Source organism: Phocoena phocoena, chromosome 11 (assembly GCF_963924675.1).
Source record: "Phocoena phocoena chromosome 11, mPhoPho1.1, whole genome shotgun sequence".
Classification (NCBI taxonomy): Eukaryota; Metazoa; Chordata; class Mammalia; order Artiodactyla; family Phocoenidae; genus Phocoena; species Phocoena phocoena.
In genome coordinates this window covers 26,017,151-26,039,954 of record NC_089229.1, presented here as the reverse complement: position 1 = coordinate 26,039,954, position 22,804 = coordinate 26,017,151, and the positions used below count along the sequence as shown (strand labels likewise).

General features: G+C 45.0%; 1 pseudogene; it reads left to right on the top strand.

The window, feature by feature from the left end:
- The first annotated feature begins 8,846 nt into the window (after positions 1-8,846).
- Positions 8,847-9,840, top strand: LOC136131051 (N-acetyl-D-glucosamine kinase pseudogene; annotated as a pseudogene).
- The last annotated feature ends 12,964 nt before the right edge of the window (positions 9,841-22,804 follow it).

The window sequence follows — 22,804 nt, the reverse complement described above, 5'->3', positions numbered from 1 at the left end:
ATGCTATGATTAAACGTTAGTAGACTTTTTTGGTTATTTTTTATTACAAATGTAACCCATGCTAACTATAAACAATTTAGCAAATACAGTTAAATGATTGATAACATGAAACCTATAACCCCACCACCCCAAAATAACCACCATATTGATCACTAAGGAATCTTTTGGCTCTAAGTCAAAGAAGACCTAAATCAAACTGGCTTAAATATAAAGGGAAGTAATACATTTGGAAAGTCCAGAGGTAGTTTTGGCTCCAGGCAAAGTTTAATCTAGCAGCTAGGTGATGTCACCAGAGACCCAATTTTCTCTATTTCTCCACTGTCATTCTTAGTTTCAGCTCATCGTGAAACTAGTCTTATCATAGTTGCATGATAGCTACCACTTACAGCTCCCAGGACCTCAAATTTCTTGCTCAAGTCGAACAAGAAGAATACTCCTTTACCCCAGCCTTCTCAGTGACAATCCAGAAATGCACTCTGATCAGTCTAGATCAGGTCATGTGATGTTGCCCTCACAGCGGCAAGGGGGATATAATATACAAACCAGCTTAGCCTAACACACACACTCTACCGCCTAATCAAGGTACAGTCAGCTTCCCCAGAAACTCATAGATTCCCTAAATGGCAATGAGGGCTAGATAGAAAGAAGATAGAAAGCAGAGATCATGTTGGGGTGCAACCAACAGATGTCCACTGCCATCACTGTTTATATTTGCTGTGCTGTGACTCTGTTTTTAAATGTAGAAGATGCTGCCGATGCTGAGATTAATTTCCAATATGTAGAAGTTTAGGGAAGAGAAGGTTTTCAATAGATAAAACACAGGATGATGCCTCACATTTGTTAGGTAGTAAAATCATTTGTTGAATTGAAATAGCTTAAAAAGGCTTAAAGACAGAGTACCCAATGACGCTTCCCAAAGTATGAGACGAAGAAAAGCAAACTTACAGGCTCTCCATGGCACTAAAAAACATAGTCCTGGGACTTCCCTGGTGGCGCAGTGGTTGACTCCGCACTCCCAATGCAGGGGGCCCAGGTTCAATCCCTGGTCAGGGAACTAGATCCCACATGCATGCCACAACTAAGAGTTCACATGCCACAACTAAGAAGCTCACCTGCCACAACTAAGGAGCCCACGTGCCACAACTAAGGAGCCAGCAAGCCGCAACTAAGGAGCTTGCCTGCTGCAACTAAGATCTGGCGCAACCAAATTAAAAAAAAAAAAACATAGTCCTTATTTACATAAATGTTTGAATCTCTTGGTTGGTTATGCAAACAAGTATCCCTCAGTTGTCCAAATATTTGTCATGGTTTCTTTCCTCACAATAGAAATCAAAGAACCATAACAATCCAAGTTTCTCATACTTGGGGAGAGGGGCAATAACCCTTTAAAAAATAACATCCTACAATGCACCACATACCTTAATCAAATGAAAGTTGGGTTAGGCCTGCTGAATTAAGAGTGGGGGACTTGAAGCCCACGTACTTCCCCCACCACCACTTCATACTAGTAACTCTTCTACTGTGTCAGCTCGGATACATCTAAGTGACAGGGAGTTCACCATCTCACAAAACATACTCTTATTCTAATTTCGATTCCTGATGCCAAAACAGTTTCTTACTACTGGACAAAAGTCTGATTCCCTGTAATGTCTACTCCGTGGGCCAAAACACCCTTTCACAAGCTGACATTTCAAGTACCTTGAGGTGGCTCTCATCCTGCTCAGCCATCCTGCCTTCTTCAGGCTCAACATCCTCAGGTCTTTAACTACTGCTCACTGGACACGGTCTCTGTTCTTTTCATCACCCTGCTCACCTCCTCCTGCGTGTTCTGCTGCAGCTTTGAGAATATGCCCTTGACCCAGGGAAGTGTGCCAACTGCTCAGTGTCTTCAGAATTTATTTCTCAACTGAGTTTTAACAACACATGCATGTTCTATCTCTGTCAGGCAACTCTGTTTCTACCTTTTGATGTTCATATCTCAGCAGCATGACAAATGCTCATCCAAACTCACTCTTGACCCTTTGCTCTTCTCTCTGGACTTGAAGTATCTTCTCCCCTCCATCCACTGTGTTCTTCCCAAACTGCTAATTCACAACAAATGTTTGTGCCTGTGATCTGCTCTCGCAGACAGTAGTGCCTGGGCATAGGCTGCCTGTCTTGACACTGCTACCCTTCCCAGCTCACTCCAAAGGCCTGGAAAAGACTGTCTGCTCTCATCTGAGTCCTCCTGAAATGGAATCAACATTCCACATGTGCCTTGATCAGCTCAGAGTTCAGGGGGTCTGTGCTTTTCCTGCTCTATGCAGTGCTTTGCAGGATGGATGATATTAGTCAATGTGCTTATGGGTTTGATTTTTAGCAGCTTCCCTTCTCTGTCACATCATCTCAAGATTAGATTTGACTGTCACTGGCCACTGGCCACAGCCCCACCCAGTTGTCTCCAGCGGGGTGGCCACCTCCAGATTAGGTGAGGCTCTGAGTCAGTGACAACCAGGATTGATGATACAGTAAGACAATGGCTGTCAATGCTGGCTGCACATTAGAATCATCTGGAGAGCTTTAAAAACTCCAGAGATTCTGGTTCAATCGATCTGAGTATCTTTTAAAAATCAGTATTTTTTAAAAAGCTCCCATGATTCTAATGTACAGACAGGATTCAAAGTCACTGCAATAGGAAATCCCTCTTAATAGGTAAATATGTTCTGGAATTTGTCTGCAGCTCCCCTACCTGTAAATAGAGCCTAAAGTGCCTGACAGGACTTCTACAAAACAATTCAGGAACTGCGCTAAGCATTTAGTAAACCACATTCAATTCTCCCAACAATTCTGGGAAGCAGATTTTATTACCATTCGCATCGAACAGACGCAAAATCCAAGCCTCAGAAATGTCAAGTAACCTGTCCCAGGAACGCATAGGAAGAAAGGGGGGCAGGGGATAGAGAATATTTTTGCAGATTCCAAAGATGTGCCCTTAACCCTGGTATACTTTCCCCAGTGCAGCTCCATCCCTTGGTCTTATTGAAATGTTTCACTTCTTCCTGCAGCCCTGAGAGTTGGGCTCCCCTTGGTTCTCCAAGGGAGCTGGAGTCCGATCCTGAACTTCCACCTAATTCCTACCAGCCCTTCTCATCTATTGCTTCTGATACCATTTTCTTCATCTTAAAGGAACTCTGTCCATTATAGCTTGGATACTTCAAAATCCAGTCATAGGTCATTCCCTTGGATACAACTCCCTCGGCCATTGACCTCCCCTGCCCACTCCGCCCCAATCCAACCTATCACTCTCTCCCATACCCTGCCCATAGTCAGTCCTGGGTGACTCCCAGTTGTCTGCATGCTATGCCAATGACAGCGTCAATTAAATCCCTCTGGGTTTTTTTTTTTTTTTTCACATGAACTGCCATGAAGCTGTTCTTCTTTCACCTTGCATGTTTATGATTATTCCTTTAAACCTAAATATGGGACTAATTGTTGCTATTTAATTTAAAAAATGTTTTTAGTTTTATTAGTTTAGGCCCATTATTCCAGCACTTCCATATAATTCTGAAACTAAATTACCATTTATCATAATGAAGTCCCCTTTTAATCAAAAGGAGAGTTTCTTGACCATGGGCTCTATGTTTTTTCCCAAGTTCCTAATAAAAATGGTTCTTTGCTATTACCCTTCCTTTTGTGTGGCCTAAAACCAACAGAATCAACATTCTCTAGCAAAAATCACTCACTGGGCTGTCTCCAGCTAATTGTACAATCTTATTTTCAAAAATTCGAAATGGGATTTTGTGAGTGCTTTGTTGAAATTAAGATTCAGTAACTATATATTATTCTCTGAGTCAAGTTACCACAATGAATTTTTTTTTTTTTTTCTCTCTTTTGCGGTATGCGGGCCTCTCACTATTGTGGCCTCTCCCGTTGCGGAGCACAGGCTCCGGACGCGCAGGCTCAGCGGCCATGGCTCACGGGCCCGGCCACTCTGCGGCATGTGGGATCTTCCCAGACCGGGGCATGAACCCGTGTCCGCTGCATCGGCAGGCGGACTCTCAACCACTGCACCACCAGGGAAGCCCTCCTAGTGATCTCTTTATTTTTTTCTAATTACTGTCATCTATTTGAGAATCTATTCTAAACTTGTCAGGGATTAAGAGAACTGTCAAAGACCATCTGTGAAAAATGGAACAGGATTTTCCCATTTTTTGGCAATGCTCCTATTCTCCACAACTACTCAAAATTTACTAATAGTTGCCCTAAGGTCAGCTCCTTTACATCTGGGATGTAATCGGACTGGGTTTTCTTACCATCTCTCCATCTATCCAGGGTTTCAGTGTCCTTTTAACTCATTTATCTTTTATTTAATTGAAAATTTCATTGAGATAACTATAGATTCACATACAGTTGTAAGAAATGATTGAGATCCCTGTACACTTTGCCCAGTTTCCCCAATGGTTTTTCCAAAACTGTAGTATAATATCACAACCAGGATACTGACATTGACAAATCTCCCTGTCTTCCTCAGACTTCCTCAGTTTTACTTGTACTCATTTGTGTGTGTGTGTGTGTGTGTGTGTGTGTGTGTGTGTGAACTTCTGTACAACATCATTACCTGTGTAGAATCATGTATCCAGTCAAGATACAGAACGAACAGTTCTAACACCACAAGGGTCCCTCGTGTCGCCTATCCATTAATCTTTTAAACATGCTTGCTCTGCTCTTTTTGGTTTTTAGATCAATTGCCATAAAGGAAATAAGCGATGCAAAATAAGAGTTGAGAAGTGCCTTCACTGGGCTATTTGTTAACATTACTGCTTCTTCCTCCTTTCGTGCATGATTTCTTAAAACTGCATAAACTTGCTTTTTTAATACTCCTACTATGCCTTCCTAGATTTAAAAAAAATGCTTTTAAGTCCTTAGGTGTTCTTTATCTGAGATTCATTTTTATAATTTCTTTGGAATGAAGCATGATAAATGGATGGAGAGGCTTTTTTCACCCTACTTTGTAGTGGAAGGGAAGATGCCTTCCAATTATAAGCATTTATGAGACACATTTCATTTGAGTAGTAAACTGTAACCAGCAACTGTAGATAATCTTAACATATTACAGGATCATTTTCCCCAGTAATCTCTTTGAGGAATAGGACCACATCCTACACTTCTTTTGTGTTTAGAGTGGCTGCTGTCCTTGACTCTCCAACACCCATACATCCCAGATGATTAGTCAAAGCCAAGGGTCGGCCGTTTTCCTGTAAAGGGCAGACAGTAAATATTTTAGCCTTTGCCAGAAGATTTCTGTTGCAACTACTCAATTCTTCTGTCGTACTGTGAAACAACAACAAGCATTTTGTAAATGACTGGGCATGGCTTATGCCAATTACATTTCAGTTATAAAAAAAAACAGGTGGGGAGCAGCAGTTTGCCAACCCCTGGCCTGAGCCAATTATGGTAACTCCATTTCCTCAGCCAGTGACTAGCTTACAAATGGACAATGGGACCCACTCCTGGTGCATGCGATGTGAGGAAAGTTTGCTGAGGGGCTTCTAGGAAAGACTGTTTCACAGTTCAGACACTCGAGGAAAAGACAACCCTCCTATTTCCTTTGGATATTAGCAGATCTGGATGTGATGCCTGGAATCACTGCAGCCATCTTGCTCCTGACCTAAAGATGAAGCCATCAAAAATAGGAGGGCAGAGCCATGAGAATCACAGAGGACAGCAGAAACTGGACATACTGTGCCTGGAGGCTGCCCTACTTCTTCTTATGTAAGACAACAGATTTCTTTATTGCTTAAGTCAATGAGTCGGCCAAAAAGCATCCTAATTACTATACCCCCTTCAGTGCTCAGCAACGTACTTCACAGAGGAAAGACGTTCAGTGAACATTTTGTTGATCTGGCTCACAAACTGAACCATAAGCTTATGCAAATCAGAATTCTTGCCATTGTAAATAACAACCTAGCTCCTTTTAAAATACACGTTCACTTTTCTTGGAAAAATCAATAACAGTAACACCAAGAGGAAATAATAGTAAACCTCATATTATTTAAGACGAATAGAAAACCAAAATATGTGACAGTTTTTCATTTTTCTCAAAATAAATGTGTTTCAAGATTATCCATTCCATGCAGTTTTCCTCCTGTTACTTTAAGCCTTTCTCTCCCTGGCTGGCCCTTGGAAGGCAAGCTGCATGCAAATGTCTGTACACTCATCAGCCTTATTAGGCATGGTTCCAACTGGCCACCCCACATGAACACAATTAAAAGTTAAACATCAATTAAAATTCACGAAATCCATTTAGCTCTCTGAAAAAGCACTAAATAACCGTCCACATTTGGGGCCCAAATTAATCTAAATTGTTATCCATCGCTCCTTAGTTATCAAACATACTGGGCCTCATTTTAGACTCTGCTAATTGCTCATTCAGTTTTCACGGAGTAGGCGATGAAAGATGAGCCCAGGATAAAAAATAAAGACGTGGAATGAAATGCCACCCTGGGTCAAGTTCAGCCAGTCGGGTAGTCTGTTAGTGACAGCGGCACTGGAGAAATTCTGCGAGGGGGCAAGCCCTATCCAGGGGTGAGGGGACACACAGAAGATTTCTCCTCTGAGACTTCCGCTGATTTATTCATCTGCTTATTCGACATAGACCTGGGTGTCTAATTGGCATCTCAAGTTTTGACATGTCCAAAACAGAATGCATAATTTCCCCCAAGTCTATTTCTGGTCCTGTCTTCCCCATATCAATGAATGGCACCCAACTGCATAAGCCCAAATTCAGCATCACCCTTGATTTCCTTTTTTCTGTACCTCTACAACCATACCATCAGCAATTCTTGCTGACTCTGTAACCAAAATCTGTTCGGTCCTCTCCATCCCACGCCACCACTTTAATCTGGGCCTCTGTCACGTCTCTTTTGAGATTACTGCCACCACCTCCTAAATGGCTTCCCTGATGCCCTTTCTGCCTCTCCAAAACCCATTCTTTTTTTTTTTTTTTTTTTTTTTTTTTTTATTTTTTTTATTTTTTAATTTTGCGGTACATGGGCCTCTCTCTGTTGTGGCCTCTCCCGTTTCAGAACACAGGCTCCGGACACGCAGGCTCAGCGGCCATGGCTCACGGGCCTAGCCGCTCTGCAGCATGTGGGATCTTCCCAGACCGGGGCATGAACCCGTGTCCCCTGCATCAGCAGGCGGACTCTCAACCGCTGCGCCACCAGGGAAGCCCCAAAACCCATTCTTTTAAAAACAAAATACAATCCCATCACTCCCCTCCTTAAAACCCTTCAATAGCTTCCAACTGCATTTTATTTATTTATTTAAAGATTTTTTGATGTGGACCTTTTTTTTTTTTCCTTTTTTTTTTTTGGCGGTATGCGGGCCTCTCACCGCTGTGGCCTCTCCTGCCGCAGCGGACGCGCAGGCTCAGTGGCCATGGCTCACGAGCCCAGCCGCTCCGCGGCATGTGGGATCTTCCCGGACCGGGGCACGAACCTGTGTCCCCTGCAATGGCAGGCGAACTCTCGACCAATGTGCCACCAGGGAAGCCTGATGTGGACCATTTTTAAAGTCTTTAGCAAACTTGTTACAATATTGATACTTTATTTTTATGTTGTGGTTTTTTTATTGGTCCTGAGGCATAGTGGGATCTTAGCTCCCCGACCAGCGATCGAACCCGCAAACCCTGCATTGGAAGACAAAGTCTTAACCACTGGACCACCAGGGAAGTCGCTCGACCACATTTTAGAGTTAGAAACCTATACGAGTTTCCTATTGCAGCTGTAACTAATTACCATAATTTGGTGACTTACAACTGTATGCTCTTACAGTTCTGGAAATCAGAAGTGTAAAATCAAGGTGTCAACAGGGCTGTGCTCCTTCTGGAGGCGTCAGAGGAGAGTCTGTTTGCTGGCCTTTTTTAGCTTCTAGAGCTTCCTATATTCCTCGGCTTGTGGCGCCTCCCTCACCTTCTCTGATCCTCCTGCCTCCCTCTTATAAGGACCTTTGTGATGACATTGGGCCCACCTAGGTCACCCAGGATGATCACCCCATCACAAGATCTTTAACTTAATCACATCTACAAAGTTTCTTTTACCACGTAAGGTGACATATTTACAAGTTCGAGGACTAGGACATGGATAATTTAGGAGGGCCCTTATTCAGCCTATCATAGAAACAAAAATCAAAACACAACACAGGGCTTCCTTGGTGGCGCAGTGATTGCGAGTCCGCCTGCCAATGGAGGGAACACCGGTTCGAGCCCTGGTCCAGGAAGATCCCACATGCCACGGAGCAGCTGAGCCCGTGCGCCACAACCGCTGAGCCTGCGCTCTGGAGCCCGTGTGCCACAACTACTGAGCCCACGTGCCACAACTGCTGAAGCCCGCGTGCCTAGAACCTGTGCTCCGCAGCGGGAGAGGCCACCGCAGTGAGAAGCCCCTGCACTGCAGCGGAGGGTGGCCTCCGCTCGCCGCAACTAGAGAAAGCCCGCGTCCAGCAACAAAGACCCCACACAGCCAAAAATAAATAAATTTATTAAAAAAAAATTACGGATTAAAAAAACACAACACAAAAAAACGGAATACCTCCCATTTCACATTATCTCATTTAATCATTTAATCTTCACAGGAATCTGGTGTGTGTGTGCATGTGTATATATGTGGGTATGATTTACACTATTTTACTGTATTAAAAAATCACAGTCAATGCTTCTGATCTTGTTGAAATATATTCATGCAGCTTGGATGTATTTCGTATTTTAAATACGATCCCAGATTTTTAAATTAGGTTATTAAAATAAGTACCAGTTAAAATGTGGGTACAAAGCAAACAGCGGGATCCGCGGCGGCGATAGCGGCAGCATGGCCGCGCTCTACGGGGTGTAGAGGGGGGAGGCACACGATCCAAGGTCCTTTTACTCTCAGAGGATGTGCAGATCCTGGCAGAAGTGGAAGGACTCAGCACAAACCACTGGCTGACCGGGACAGACAAGTGTGTGGAGAGGATCAACGAGACGGTGAACGGGGCCAAACGGAAAGCAGGGGTGGATCTCTGGTGCCTCTACGAAGCCTGGGCTTATCCCTCCTGAGCGGTGGGGATCAGGAGGACGCCGTGCGGATCCTGATGGAGGAGCTGAGGGGCCGATTTCTCTACCTGAGTGAAAGCTACTTAATCACCACCGACGCCGCTGGCTCCATCGCCACTGTTACACCGGGTGGGGGGATCGTGCTCATCTCTGGGACAAGCTCCACCTGCAGGCTCATCAACCCCGATGGGTCTGAGAGCGGCCGCGGTGGCTGGGGCCACATGATGGGAGATGAGGGCTCAGCCTACTGGATTGCACACCAAGCAGTGAAAATAGTGTTTGACTCCATCGACAACATAGAGGCGGCGGCTCATGACAGGGGCTGTGTCCAACAGGCCATGTTCAACTATTTCCAGGTGCCAGATCGGCTAGGAATCCTCACCCACCTGTACAGGGACTTTGATAAATGCAGGTTTGCTGGGTTTTGCAGGAAAGTTGCAGAAGGTGCTCAGCAGGGAGATCCCCTTTCCTGTTATATCTTCAGGAAGGCTGGGGAGATGCTGGGCAGACATGTTGTGGCAGTGTTGCCTGAGATTGACCCGGTCTTGTTCCAACAGGAGATCGGTCTCCCCATCCCGTGTGTGGGCTCTGTGTGGAAGAGCTGGGAGCTGCTGAGGGAAGGTTTCCTTTGGGCGCTGACCCAGGAGAGAGAGATCCAGGCTCAGAACTCCTTCTCCAGCTTCACCCTGTTGAAGCTGCGGCACTCCTCCGCCCTGGGTGGGGTCAGCCTAGGGTCCAGGCACGTGGGGCACCTCCTCCCCATGGACTAAAGCCCAGTGGACATTGGGTGCTGGAGCTTTTTCTCCTTTTCCTTGTTTTTTTTGAAAAAGAAACACCTATAGAAGAAAATAAATGTACTTTACCCACTCACCCCCACCCCCCAAAATAAATAAATAAAATGTGGGTCTCTTGTCATGTAACAGGGCTGGTTTCATCTCCGTTTTACATCTGTGTAAACTGAGGCTCATAGAGACACAGTTGTAGAGAACAAATATATATGGATACCAAGGGGGAAGGGGGGGTAGGAGGAACTGGGAGATTGGGATTGACATATATACACTACTATGTATGAAATAGATAACTAATGAGAACCTACTGTATAGCACAGGGAACTCTACTCAAAGCTCCGTGGTGTCCTGAATGGGAAGGAAATCCAAAAACTAGGGGATATATGTATACGCGTAGTTGATTCACTTTGCTGTAAAGTAGAAACTAACACAATATTGTAAAGTAACTATACTCCAATAAAAATTAAAAAAAAAAGAAACCGAGGCTCAGAAGATATACGTAAAGTGACAGGATCTCAATCAGAACCTGGGACTTTCTAAGTCTGAGTGCTTCCCTTTATCCCACATTCCTTCCTCATTCTACTTTGGGAAACGACATAAATTCCTGAGAAGTTAAATAAAAATACAAGATTTAATGTTTAAAAAAACCCCAGAATACCTCCTTACCATGGTTTATCAACCCAATGTAACCCAGCCGTGACCAACTCTCTCAGCCTTGTCTCTCACTTACATTCTCCTACTCAGGCCTCCTGTCTGCTCCTTCAATGTGCAAGGCTTTCTCTCACCCTAGAGTCTTCACTCTTGCTGTTGCCTCCACCTGGGGCATTCTTTCCCCAGAAGTTCACACAGCTGGTTCATTCGTGAGAGCTCAGTTGTGATTTTCTCACTTATCACCATCCGAGATCACCTCCTTGACTTATATTCTCCCTGTCAGTAAGTCAACTCCAAGGGGAGATCCTCTGTTTTGCTCACTGTACCACCTGGAATAGTGACTGACACATGTAGCAACTTAATATTTGTTGAAGGAATGAACTCTATGACTTCAAAATGTCGTTGATTTCCCCATAACACGACTTCACAACCCATTCTGGTTTTATAATCCATAGGTTTATACAAATGCTTTTTAAACCCATCCACATTTTCATCCTATATCAGCTGGCAGGATAAGACTAAACGAGATGAACTGTAATAAAAACAACTGTGAAACCTACAAAATATTGGGGGGTGGGGGAAATGGGAGGTGTAGTGAGGGGATAGGGCTGAAAAAAATACAAGTAACATAATATTTAAAGTAGACTTAGAGGGAGTAATTATAAATGACTTTTAACTCAATATGACTTGTTGTAAGAATGCAGCTACCGAAAACATGACCTTCTGTGCAATGGAGGTTTCCAAGCAAAAAGGGGAAAACTACTTCTTGGACATACTTTATTAACAAAAATAGCTAGCATTTCTCAAAATGAACATTTGAGAAACTGTTCTGTAAAGGATAATAAAGCTTTATCTGTTACACATGTGGCATGATTTTTCTCCATTATCATTTATATGATGTTTCTCTATACGGCTTTTAAATCATGTATTCAAATCTCTCAGTATTTTCCCTTAAAGTTTAGTAATTCAGAAGTACTGACTCTGAAATCATACTTGCTTGGTTTGAATTCTGGCACCACCACTTGTTCGACCTTGGGAGAATTACTTAACCTCTCTGTGCCTCAATTTTATCATCTAGAAAATGGGAAGAATAAATAGTAAATACAAGAAAAAATGGCTAGCATTTACCAAGGGTATAATATGAACTAGGCACTGTAGTGAAAGCTTTATGTGAAATATCTCATTTAATCTTCAAAATACTGTTATGGAAGAGGCACTGTTAATACTTCTCATTCCATAGACGAGAGAAATACAGTTCAAAGGAGTCAGGTAACTTGCCCAAATTTACAGAATTAGTATGTGTTAGAGTCAGGATTCACGAGTCCAAAGCCTGGTTTTTAAACTTAATTCACTACTGCACCAGCTTTTATTGATTATCCTGGACCCAGCAAAGGGTTGGTAAGAAAGCACTACCTGCTCTTGAGAAGCTGTGGGATTCAGCGATCTCAGCAGCTGGGCCTGTGCAGCCTGGTGAAGCTTATGACCCATAAACCGGAAGATGAAGCCCTTAATTTATAACTGTAGAATATCCACGTGTTCACTAGCTCCCCAAACACCACTACTTACTACTTACTAATACACTAATTACACCAGTAATTCAGGCTCCACATTTCAAACATCATCTCACTCTTCCTTCTCCTTCATCCTCATCTCTAATGAGTCATAAAGTCCAGCTATCAATTCTTCTAATTTTTCTCTTTATAATTATTGTATTGCAAAAGAAAAATACCTACTCATGGTAAGACAGTCGAATGTTATAAAAAGATAGATAATAAAAAGTAAGTCTGCCTCCCATTCTAGACCCCAATGTCCTTTTCTGGAGACAACCGTTACTGATAAAAACACACACAAATGGCTGGGGCTTCCCTGGCGGCGCAGTGGTTGAGAGTCCGCCTGCCGATGCAGGGGACACGGGTTCGTGCCCCGGTCCGGGAAGATCCCACATGCCGCAGAGCGGCTGCGCCCGTGAGCCATGGCCACTGAGCCTGCGCGTCCGGAGCCTGTGCTCCGCAACGGGAGAGGCCACAACAGTGAGAGGCCCGCGTACTGCAAAAAAAGAAAAGAAAAACACACACAAATGGGAAAGAGAATGACAGAATCAGATGCGGGTCACTCTGGATATAGTGGAGGGAGGATTAGGGCGGGTGAGGCTAAACACCAAGAGATGAGCATGGAGGCTACTGCAATGGTTCTGGTGGCTAATGATGAGATCATGAAATAGGACCATGGCAACCTGAAGAATCTGTGAGATACATGGGGGATGGGTCATTTAGAGATAGCAGTGCTTGGATTTGGGGATGAAAGAGAGTGAAGAGTCTGGGATGACTCCTGCATGCCTGGCTTGATATTGGTGTCGTTTCACTGAGATCAGAATATGAAGCACCAGTTCACAAGTTCAGCCAAGGATGCATTCATGGCATCTGGGAGATAGAGCAGACAGATAGAAATGAGGGTCTAGAGCTCAAGAGAGAAGTCAGGCTGCAGCAGAAGGGGGCTGTTGATGCCATGCACTGGATGAGTTCGCTGAGGGAGTCGCATGAGCTGGGTGAGAGCATCACTATCCCGAGGGACAGGCAGAGGAAGCACCATCTCCGGTGCTGTTACCATTGCGTGGACAATAGAGGGCTCTCCAGAAACCTAGTTTTACCTGGAGACATATTTTGGCACTTGGTTATATTCAGTTCTGTTGTGTGCCTCTATCATTTCATATATGTATGTCCTGCTGTCCTGTAACATTTGCCATCCGTTCAAAGGTAGAGACTTGTCAGGTTTCATGCATAAGGGATGCAGCTTTTTTTCTTTGGTCATTTTAGTCACATTTTCTTAAATTAGGATATGTAGCCACTTGCAGTCAGACTGCATCTGAACAATGTAACAACGGGAGGCAGGCGAGGGGGGGGATTGAAATGTGCTGCTCTGCTCACTTTGCTGCCTTGTGTTTCTGCCGCAGCCAAGAGAAGAACTACCCCAGTCCAACCTAGGCTCAGAATAAGCACATGGATGGAGCAGAATCGCCCCGGCTGACCCACAGACACACGAGGGAGCAATAAATGTTTATTGTCTATTACCTGGCACTGAGATTTTGTGGTTGTTATGCAACAGCTGTTCCTTTTCCTTGTATACGATGAAATGTTTAGATCTTAAATACACCTTCAGTTGGTTTTGACAAAGGTATTCACCTGTGTAACTCACACCCCTGGCAAGACACAGAACACTGCCATAACCCCAGAAAGCGACCTGCTGGTCCTTCTGAGTCAATCCCCACCTCACGCCCAAAAGCAAACACTGATTTACTCTATCACCATAGCTTAGTTTTAAGACTTCTATCATTGCAGCCTAGTTTTGTGGTAAGTTGATAAGGACCAGGGATTAGCCAAATCCAGCCCACGGTCCATTTTTGTATGACCCATGAGCTAAGAATAGTTTTTACATTTTTAAACAGTTTAAAAAATATCAAAAGAGGAATAATACTTTGTGACATGTGAAAATTTTATGAACTTCAAATTTCAGTGCCTATGAGTTGGCACGCAGCCAGCTCCATTTATTTACATATTTATTTACATATTCACATATCTATGGCTGCTTCTGCACTCCAGCTGCAGAGTTGAGTAGCTGAGACTGAGAACATATGCCCCAAAAGCCTGAAGTATTTACTACCAGGCCCATCACAGAAAATGTCTGCCCATCCCTAGGGAACTTGCCTCTCTCTCTCCATCACACATGTGGACCCAAGTGCTGAAGCCAGAGTTGAAAACCAGGTGTTCTGAGTGCTGTTTTAATTGCGTTCATTCAAATCACACATACAAATCATACATGTTCGTGAAAAGTCTAAATACTGTCAAAATACACAGTGTGGAAAGTGAGAACCTCTCATAAGCCCAGCTCTCAGGGAGAACACTCTAAGATTTCAAAGAAAACTAAAGCTAAGTTACAACTAATGTGTAATCGTTACTGTCCTGTATCATTTTCACACGAGGGTTGGCATCGCTAAGATCTGTTGTTACTGAAACGGAAGCAGCGAAGCTGTAAATAGGAACAGGCCAAAATCAGATGGAAGAGGTAGGGTGAGTGCCAACATCTCCCCTGTGAACTACAAGGGGAGACAGGAAAGAGTCAGATCCCCAGAGTCACACTGCATTAAATGCCCAATTCCAGCCAGGCTAGACTCACACGTCCATGGGCACATCAGGCATCCACGGAAAGAAGCAGCGGTCCCAAAGGGGGACCTGAGCCACCAGACACTGCTGGCTGGAGTTTGCCAGATCAGAGTTGTGCATGGCTGCCTTAGAGACAGCGTGGATCTTATCCTAGAATGCAAAGTATGCTCCTTCTTAGCTAATAAAGTGCAATGCTATTCTTCTGCTGGCAACATTGGTAGCACTTAACATTATGCTTTTAGGAATAACACCATCTGGAGATACCCTTGAAGTATATGGCTTTGGTCAATAACTCCAACTCTAGAAGCCCATCTCTTCAAGTTTTGCCCAACTACCTCAGCCTTCTTTAATGGAAATATTTCCCTTTTTCACTGAACGATTTCCTCTCTAATTAAGAACCATTTCGCTACTCTAGAAGGGATGGGGGGTTGGGGGGAAGGATGGATCTGAATATCTGCAGGGCTTTGTTATGCTGAGTGGCAAGCACAAGTAGGGTTCAGAGTACGATTTTAGGGACAACAGTGGAAAAGCTGACGCCATCTTCTCATGCCATCCCTTTAAGTATATGCTACACCACTATTAAAAATGATTACTTCAAAGGGTATCAATTTATTAGCCAGCTGTGGATGTCCACATGTTTCTGTTTGTTTTCTGGGTGGGGGGTGGTTGATGAGTATCTCAGGAAACCTATGGATTCTTTCCCCAGAAAAACACACATGTTCCCCCCCCCGCCCCCGCCACACACACACATTCATGGGGCTTTCAGGCTCTGAGTGCCTGGCGAGGGATCCCAAGTTTAAAAAACTCAACTATAGGAGGTGAGTGTACCTTGAGGGGCTGTAGTAGAGACAGTCTAAAATGACAATGTTCTCACAGTCTGACTACCTGTGGAGTTTGCCCCAGATGCACTGGACTTCAGACCATGGTTTTTTGGGGATAAAATGACTAAGCAGGCTCCTAATTTGTAGCTTAGCTGGTCTTTGGGGAAAAAAATGCAAGTATTTGATTTGAGAGTGAATAAATTGGTATTTTAATACTGTGTGTGCCTGCATGTGTAGGTGCATGTAGATGTGTGTTGTGTGTGTGTGTGTGTGTGTGTGTGTGCGTTTACATCAGTCCGCCCCTGAGAGACGGATCATCCATTCGCTCAGGTACCGTCCTCCCAGGTTTAGCATTTGAGGTGAATTCAACCAGGTAAGAGCCAGCTGATGGGGCCCCAGGCAGCTTGCCCCTGGGGAGCTCTGTTAACCACTTCCCACCTACAACTGCCCCATCCTCATGGCCACCATCAAGTTGAGGACACCAGCCCACGTTGAGGCCTTGCCAGCAGCTGTGAACAGTTCCAGTTCCTTCTAATCACAGAGGACTGATCTGCTGCTTACCGCGAAACCTCCTTCAACTACATCCCACTGTGTGGCCTAAAGGGGATTACAGCTGTCGTGTAGCTTTTATCTTGCCACCTACCCAGCAGCAGACAGGAGAGCTCAAAATGTGACAGAAATAAGAACCAAGAGTAAAGAAATTCCCAGAGGGGTGAGTCTGTGTCTCTCCGAGGCACTGAAAGCATCCTACACAAAAGTAAAACATGAATCTTGGGTTTCCTGAATTCTCCCCTGTCTTTTCTTGGCTGAAAGCAGGAGACTGACAGGTCGGTGTCTGCCAGCTGCCAGCTCTGGCCAGCAAAGAAAGTCAGATGGGGAAGGCGGGCGCCTGGGCATGGGCCTGCTAGCAGGCAAACGCACACGCCAGACATGCGGAGAGAGGAAAGAAAAGGCCGCCACCCTTCCTGACTTTTCAGAGACAGGCCTGCAATTGTTTCGGAGGGTAGTCCAGACAACACAGGAACTCCTGAGAGTTCAGCTAAGGAAAGAGCACATGTACACTCCACAGGATCATCAGACCCGGCTCTATTTCTATGTTCACGTCCACACAGAGACCGGCCAAGGGTTCTGCTGTCCTATGGCAGCAAAGGCCAGGCTGCCACCAGCACTCTGGGTTATCTTCCTGGGTCTGACATCTATTCCAGGAACCCTTGGGACCAAGAGACTGATCAGCAGAGGAAGAAAAAAAGAATGTTTTATAGTGCAAAGCCCCAAATCAGCCCCAGATAACTCTTAAAACTGTGCACTGTTTAAAATCTTCCAGTGGATTCCCACTTCCCTGAGGATAAATTCTCAGTTCCCTATGTTGGCCTTTACGTAGGGAGGATCATGTACTTTAATGGTCCAAATAGGAGCACTTTCGAGAGTGAAAGACACTGCTATTCATAACAATGCTGGGACAACAGCCGTAAACCAGGACTGTCTCCCCTGAGAGACCGGACTCTGGGCATACTGTGACTTAGCCCTGGGACCCACCCTCTTCCCTCTCACCATCTGTCTGCGGGCTTTCTCCTCCAGTTTCCCGGAAGGAGCCAGTTCTCCCTCACCTCCTCACCCCCGACAAGCACTTTCCTCTCCCCGTTCCACATATCTGCAGCTTCCTCACCTGCCCCACGCCTACTCATCCTTCTTCAGCCTCGGTCTGGACATAACACGGGCAGGGAGGCCTCCTCTGACCTCTGAGACAAGGTTGGCTCCCTCTTACGGGCTCCCAGGGCACCCCTTTGAGATGCTTCCCTTAGCTCCCACACCATCCCCAAGCCATGGAAGTTAAGGGCCATCCCGAGCGCTCCCGGGACCCCAGGCTGCCTCTGACACACGCCGCTGACATGACCTGCTCAGCACTCTGAGCCCCTTCGAGGCAGAGACTGTGGTCCATTCATCCAGGAACAGTGTGGTTGCTGAGGAGGAGGCCGGGAAACAACGAGAGGGCCACGGTCCCTCGTCTGAAACCTTGGGTCCAGGTACGTTTCAGAATTCAGAATTTTTCATTTGAAAATGATAATATGATGTGACAGTGCCAGTGGAGCTGGGGCAGCATCCTGTAATCTGCCACACTGATATTTCTGCAGCAAAATGTGTGAATATTCACATAAGTGGCTAAATACAGCCTCAAAATATCCTCACATCCTTTCGGGTCAGGCTTTGAAAGTCACTGAGTTCAGAGCAGGTCAGAATTTTCTGCCAAAATTATGAAGAAATTTTGGTTGTCAAGAGCTTTTGGGTTTTTTTAATTGTGGAAAAGAGATTTATGGACTCATGATAGCTTACATTTTATGAATACTCATCTTCCAGGCACTGTTCCAAGTTTATATACAATTATATATAATATAATATATTCTCTATATATTACATTAATATATGTTATAAGTAATATATACAGGCCGTATCTATAAAATCTCATTTAATGCTCAAAACCATCCTATAACGTAAGTGTCATCACTTTATTTTTTAGATAAGGAAACTGAGGCACAGAGAGGACAAGGAACGCACAGAAGGTAAGCAGCAGATCACAAAACCAACACACGCTCCACAGCTGGTGCTCAGCGATCCCTGAGTAAATGAAACTCGAGTGTGCACGTGTTACACGTAGCAAGGCGAAGCAGTTAAGCGGCAAAACTGCTGACGTGGCCTTGTCAGTTCCTTGGGGTTATCTGCCTCAAACCTCTCTTCTAGGCATTGCTTCTACCTCAATTTAAATGTTTACTGAAAGTGCATTACAAGTAGCCCAGCCCCCTGGACACAGATCCTGCCTGGTGCAGGGGTAGGCTGCTGACTCAAATTAGGGCAATCGTGACAATTCCCTGAGACCTGGGAAATGGCATCATAAAGTCATTCTCTTCTGGGCGCCTGGACAACAAAACACAAACGTGTTTCAGAGGAAAACAGGAAACACCATAGAGAGCCTAAATATCCAACTCCAGCCTGATATATTTTAGTGTGTAGCCTGTGATTTCTTTCTAAATAAAACATTGGCTGGCGCACAGGAACTAGCAGGCCAGTGGGGACTGCCTCTGCTGATACCTAACTAATGACTGTCGAGTCATTGGCAATTAAATTATTCAACCAAGGCTTACTGTGCACCTACTGTGGGCCAGGTATTCTACTAAGCAGATGATAAACAAGACGGGTGTGGTGCACGCCCTCCCAGGTCACACGACTACAGTGAAAAGTCAAATAGCAACAGTGTATCACGATCCAAGGAATATGTGGGGAGCAGAGAGGATACACAGCAGTAGGTTTAAATCAATTTGTAACTGGATCTGAAGTGGAACAAAAATTAATTATACTATTTATGAGCTGTTCAAGTTTAATTCCAACAAATTTAGATTATAAAACTAAACGACTGTGAAGAATTACTGATGCAAGCAGTAGAGATATGTGCACTGAGTCATTCTAATGCTCCCGTGTCAAGCACGGACCATCCAGACTGCCTGTTATCATTAACAGAAGATTAACAAGATTTGCATATATATTGTGAATGTTTGATTAAATAGCTCAATCGTGGAAAAACTAGTACAATTTGGGAGTATGGTTTCCAGAAAACACTTAGTCCAGCCAATATCTTTTGTCCATTTAGAGTCAGGGTTATCTGCAGTGTAAAACTGAATTCTGCAGAAAGCGCTTTGCAAAAGTATTAGAACACTTCTGAATTTCAAGAGAAAAAAGAACAACACTAAAGCGTTTATGGCAAGAGTAAATATGACTGAGTAGCTGCGACAACAGAAACACATTTGATGTAACATATGACAGACCCTGTTAGCTGTAAATGCACTTACTCTTACTCCTTTCTTTCTTGTAAACATAACCCCAATTCTGTTCAGTACTCTACCATGCCGTGCTAAATATACTCCTTCCCGACCGCCCTTGAAGTCACAGATGTCCATAGATCATGGTTCTGGTGAATAAAACCTTGGTAAAAGTCTGTTTCTGGTTCCTAATAAAAGGAGACAGTTGGCAAGAGGAACCCTTTTCCAACCCGTTTTCTCACCTAGATGTAGACGTGATGCCGGAGCTGTAGCCACCATGCTGTCACCATGAGGATGAAAGGCAACATGCCAAGTGGCTCTGATGAGCAGTTGAACCAGCCTACCTCTAGACTTCATATTATGTGAGGAAAAAACACACTCTTATTTGTTTTAACCACTGTTCTTCGATATTTCTGTTCTTTGCAACCAAACATTACTAATAGAACAGAACAAGACAGAAGGTTGTACTTAAAAGTTTGAACCTTGGGCAACTGTAGCTACCAAGACCCAGAATTCTGTGTAATTAGTGACTCAGTGCAGATAGCAGGAAATAACCAGTCTGGTGTGGAGCAGCATAAAATACTGATCATCGTGGGACAGCAAGTCAGGATGGTGGCAGAGGCTGTTGGTTGTTACTCAATGTATGTCCCTGTCTTCTTTCTCACCAAATGCCCTTTCCCAGCCCCAGGGCAAGTCCCATTTCAGTCACCTGGTTAAAGTGTAACAGGACCGGAAAGTTATTGATAGTTCAGGGGCTGTGCTCTGCCAACTGTGTAGACAGTTAAGCTGCTTCCAGCCTCCACCTTAGATACAAGAGATTTCGATATGGGGTGCAGACTTAACCTGGTTTACTTCAGGGCATGTCCAATTGCACTGTCAGAACCTTCACGCCTTTTTCTTTTTCTTTTCTTCTTTTTTTGGTAGAAGTATGTTTCTAGGTGTCTGGTATATTTGATACAAGGTTATTACTATTTTTGGACTCAATGGCAGCTTTTTAAGCAGACACCACAGAGGTAGATACATTTCCCCTGAACCTAATGACCTCACCTTTCCCCCTTTTGAATTTGAGAAGCAGTCTATGCTTTTTTACTCACTCTGTGTTAACGCTTTGTTTGTAAATAATAAAACCTTATTTATTTATTTTTTTCTTAAAAAGAAGGCATGGAGGGGAGTCTTGGAGAACAAGGCATACTCAGAAATTCTAAGGCTGGAGAGAACCAAGAGCTGAGGTTTCTTAGACCGGCAGGTAGGTGTGGGAGAGTTCTGTGCCTCACACACTGAGGTCTGACTTTTATTCCAACGGCATTGAGGAGCCACTGAAGGAGTTTAATCAAGGAACTGAAATAACCAGATTTTTTTATTTAGAAAGATCATATGGATTGCACTATAGGGAAGCAAATTGCAAGGTGGCACAAGAGGCCAGTTACAATTAGTAAGAAATGGTGCAGGCCTGAATTAAGGCCATGGCAATGGACAAACTCGAGAGGCATTAAGGGAAAGCGTTTCGTGCCCGATTAGATTTATTTGGTACAGGACAGGAAAGCAATAAGGCGGCTCACAGATTTAACAGGGGGTAGTTGTTGATATCATTCACAGAGATAGAGCATGTGGGGGGGTCAGGTGAACGGGGGTGCCTCAGGGGAGACAGGCAGATGGCACATGCAGGTTTGTGCACAGTGGGACATCTCTTGGAGATATACTGCTAGGCAGCAGAATACATGGGTCAGGCACTCAGATCTGAACAGTAACTGAATCTGAACGCAAACGGATAGCAATTGAAGTCATGGGACTCACTGAGATTATCTGAAGAAAATGAGCAAAATGGGAAGATGCATCAGTGAAATCACAAAGCACACTAATAGCAGGGGTGGAGGATGAAAGCAGCAGTGTCCACAAAGAAGGGAACGGCCAGTGGGGCCGAGAAAGAATCACGGAGGAGGCGGGGTGGGGAGCGGGATGGGAAGCCCGGGGAGGAAGCTGGGAGGACTGAGTGGTCTGCAGGGTCCACCACCAGAGAGAGCAGAGCCCACACGGACGGCTCAAGGCTGCTCTTCCCCAGCATATGTGGGCTTTGACCCGCCCCGTGTGCGTGTGACCCTGCTCCCCTGCCACGGCTCACTGGTCAGGAGGTGATTGCTGACCCAAGCACAGAAACCAGCGCTGGGAGCCTGGAGTGCCCCCCGCCCCTGCCACGTGGACTGGGCAGCCAGCAGGCTGAGGATGGGGAGCCGGAACAGAGTGCCCTGGTCTGGGAAGACAGCTCCTCCTGTCCTGATAAATGACTGTTATGTTAATGCTGGTTCCGGCTGGTTTCTCTTACTTGCAACTACAAAAATCCCAATCTGGGAATTCCCTGGTGGCGCAGTGGTTGAGAGTCCGCCTGCCGATTCAGGAGACGCGGGTTTGTGCCCCGGTCCGGGAGGATCCTACATGCTGCGGAGCGGCTGGGCCCGTGAGCCATGGCCGCTGAGCCTGCGCGTCCGGAGCCTGTACTCCGCAACGGGAGAGGCCACAGCAGTGAGAGGCCCGCGTACCGCAAAAAAAAAAAAAAAAAAAAAAAGTCATGTACCAAAATGTTCATTGCAGCTCTATTTACAATAGCCAGCACACGGAAGCAACCTAAGTGTCCATTGACAGATGAATGGATAAAGAAGATGTGGCACATATATACAATGGAATATTACTCAGCCATAAAAAGAAACGAAATTGAGTCATTTGTAGTGAGGTGGATGGACCTAGAGTCTGTCATACAGAGTGAAGTAAGTCAGAAAGAGAAAGACAAATACCGTATGCTAACACATATATATGGAATTTAAGGAAAAAAATGTCATGAAGAACCTAGGGGTAAGATAGGAATAAAGACACAGACCTAGGGTTTCCCTGGTGGCGCAGTGGTTGGGAGTCCGCCTGCCGACGCAGGGGACACGAGTTCGTAGCCCTGGTCCGGGAAGATCCCACATGCCGCGGAGCGGCTGGGCCCGTGAGCCATGGCCGCTGAGCCTGCGCGTCCGGAGCCTGCGCGTCCGGAGCCTGTTGCTCTGCAACAGGAGAGGCCGCAATAGAGAGAGGCCCGCGCACCGCGATGAAGAGTGGCCCCCGCTTGCCGCAACTAGAGAAAGCCCTTGCACAGAAACGAAGACCCAACACAGCCAAAAATAAATAAATAAAAAATAAAAATAAAGGAATTCCCTTAAAAATTTTTTTAAAAAAAAAAAAAGACACAGACCTACTAGAGAATGGACTTGAGCAAATGGGGAGGGGGAAGGGTAAGCTGTGACAAAGCGAGAGAGTGGCATGGACATGTATACACTACCAAATGTAAAATAGCTAGTGGGAAGCAGCCACATAGCACAGGGAGATCAATTCGGTGCTTTGTGACCACCTAGAGGGGTGGGATCGGGAGGGTGGGAGGGAGGGAGACGCAAGAGGGAAGAGATATGGGAACATATCTCTGTATATGTATAACTGATTCACTTTGTTATAAAGCAGAAACTAACACACCATTGTA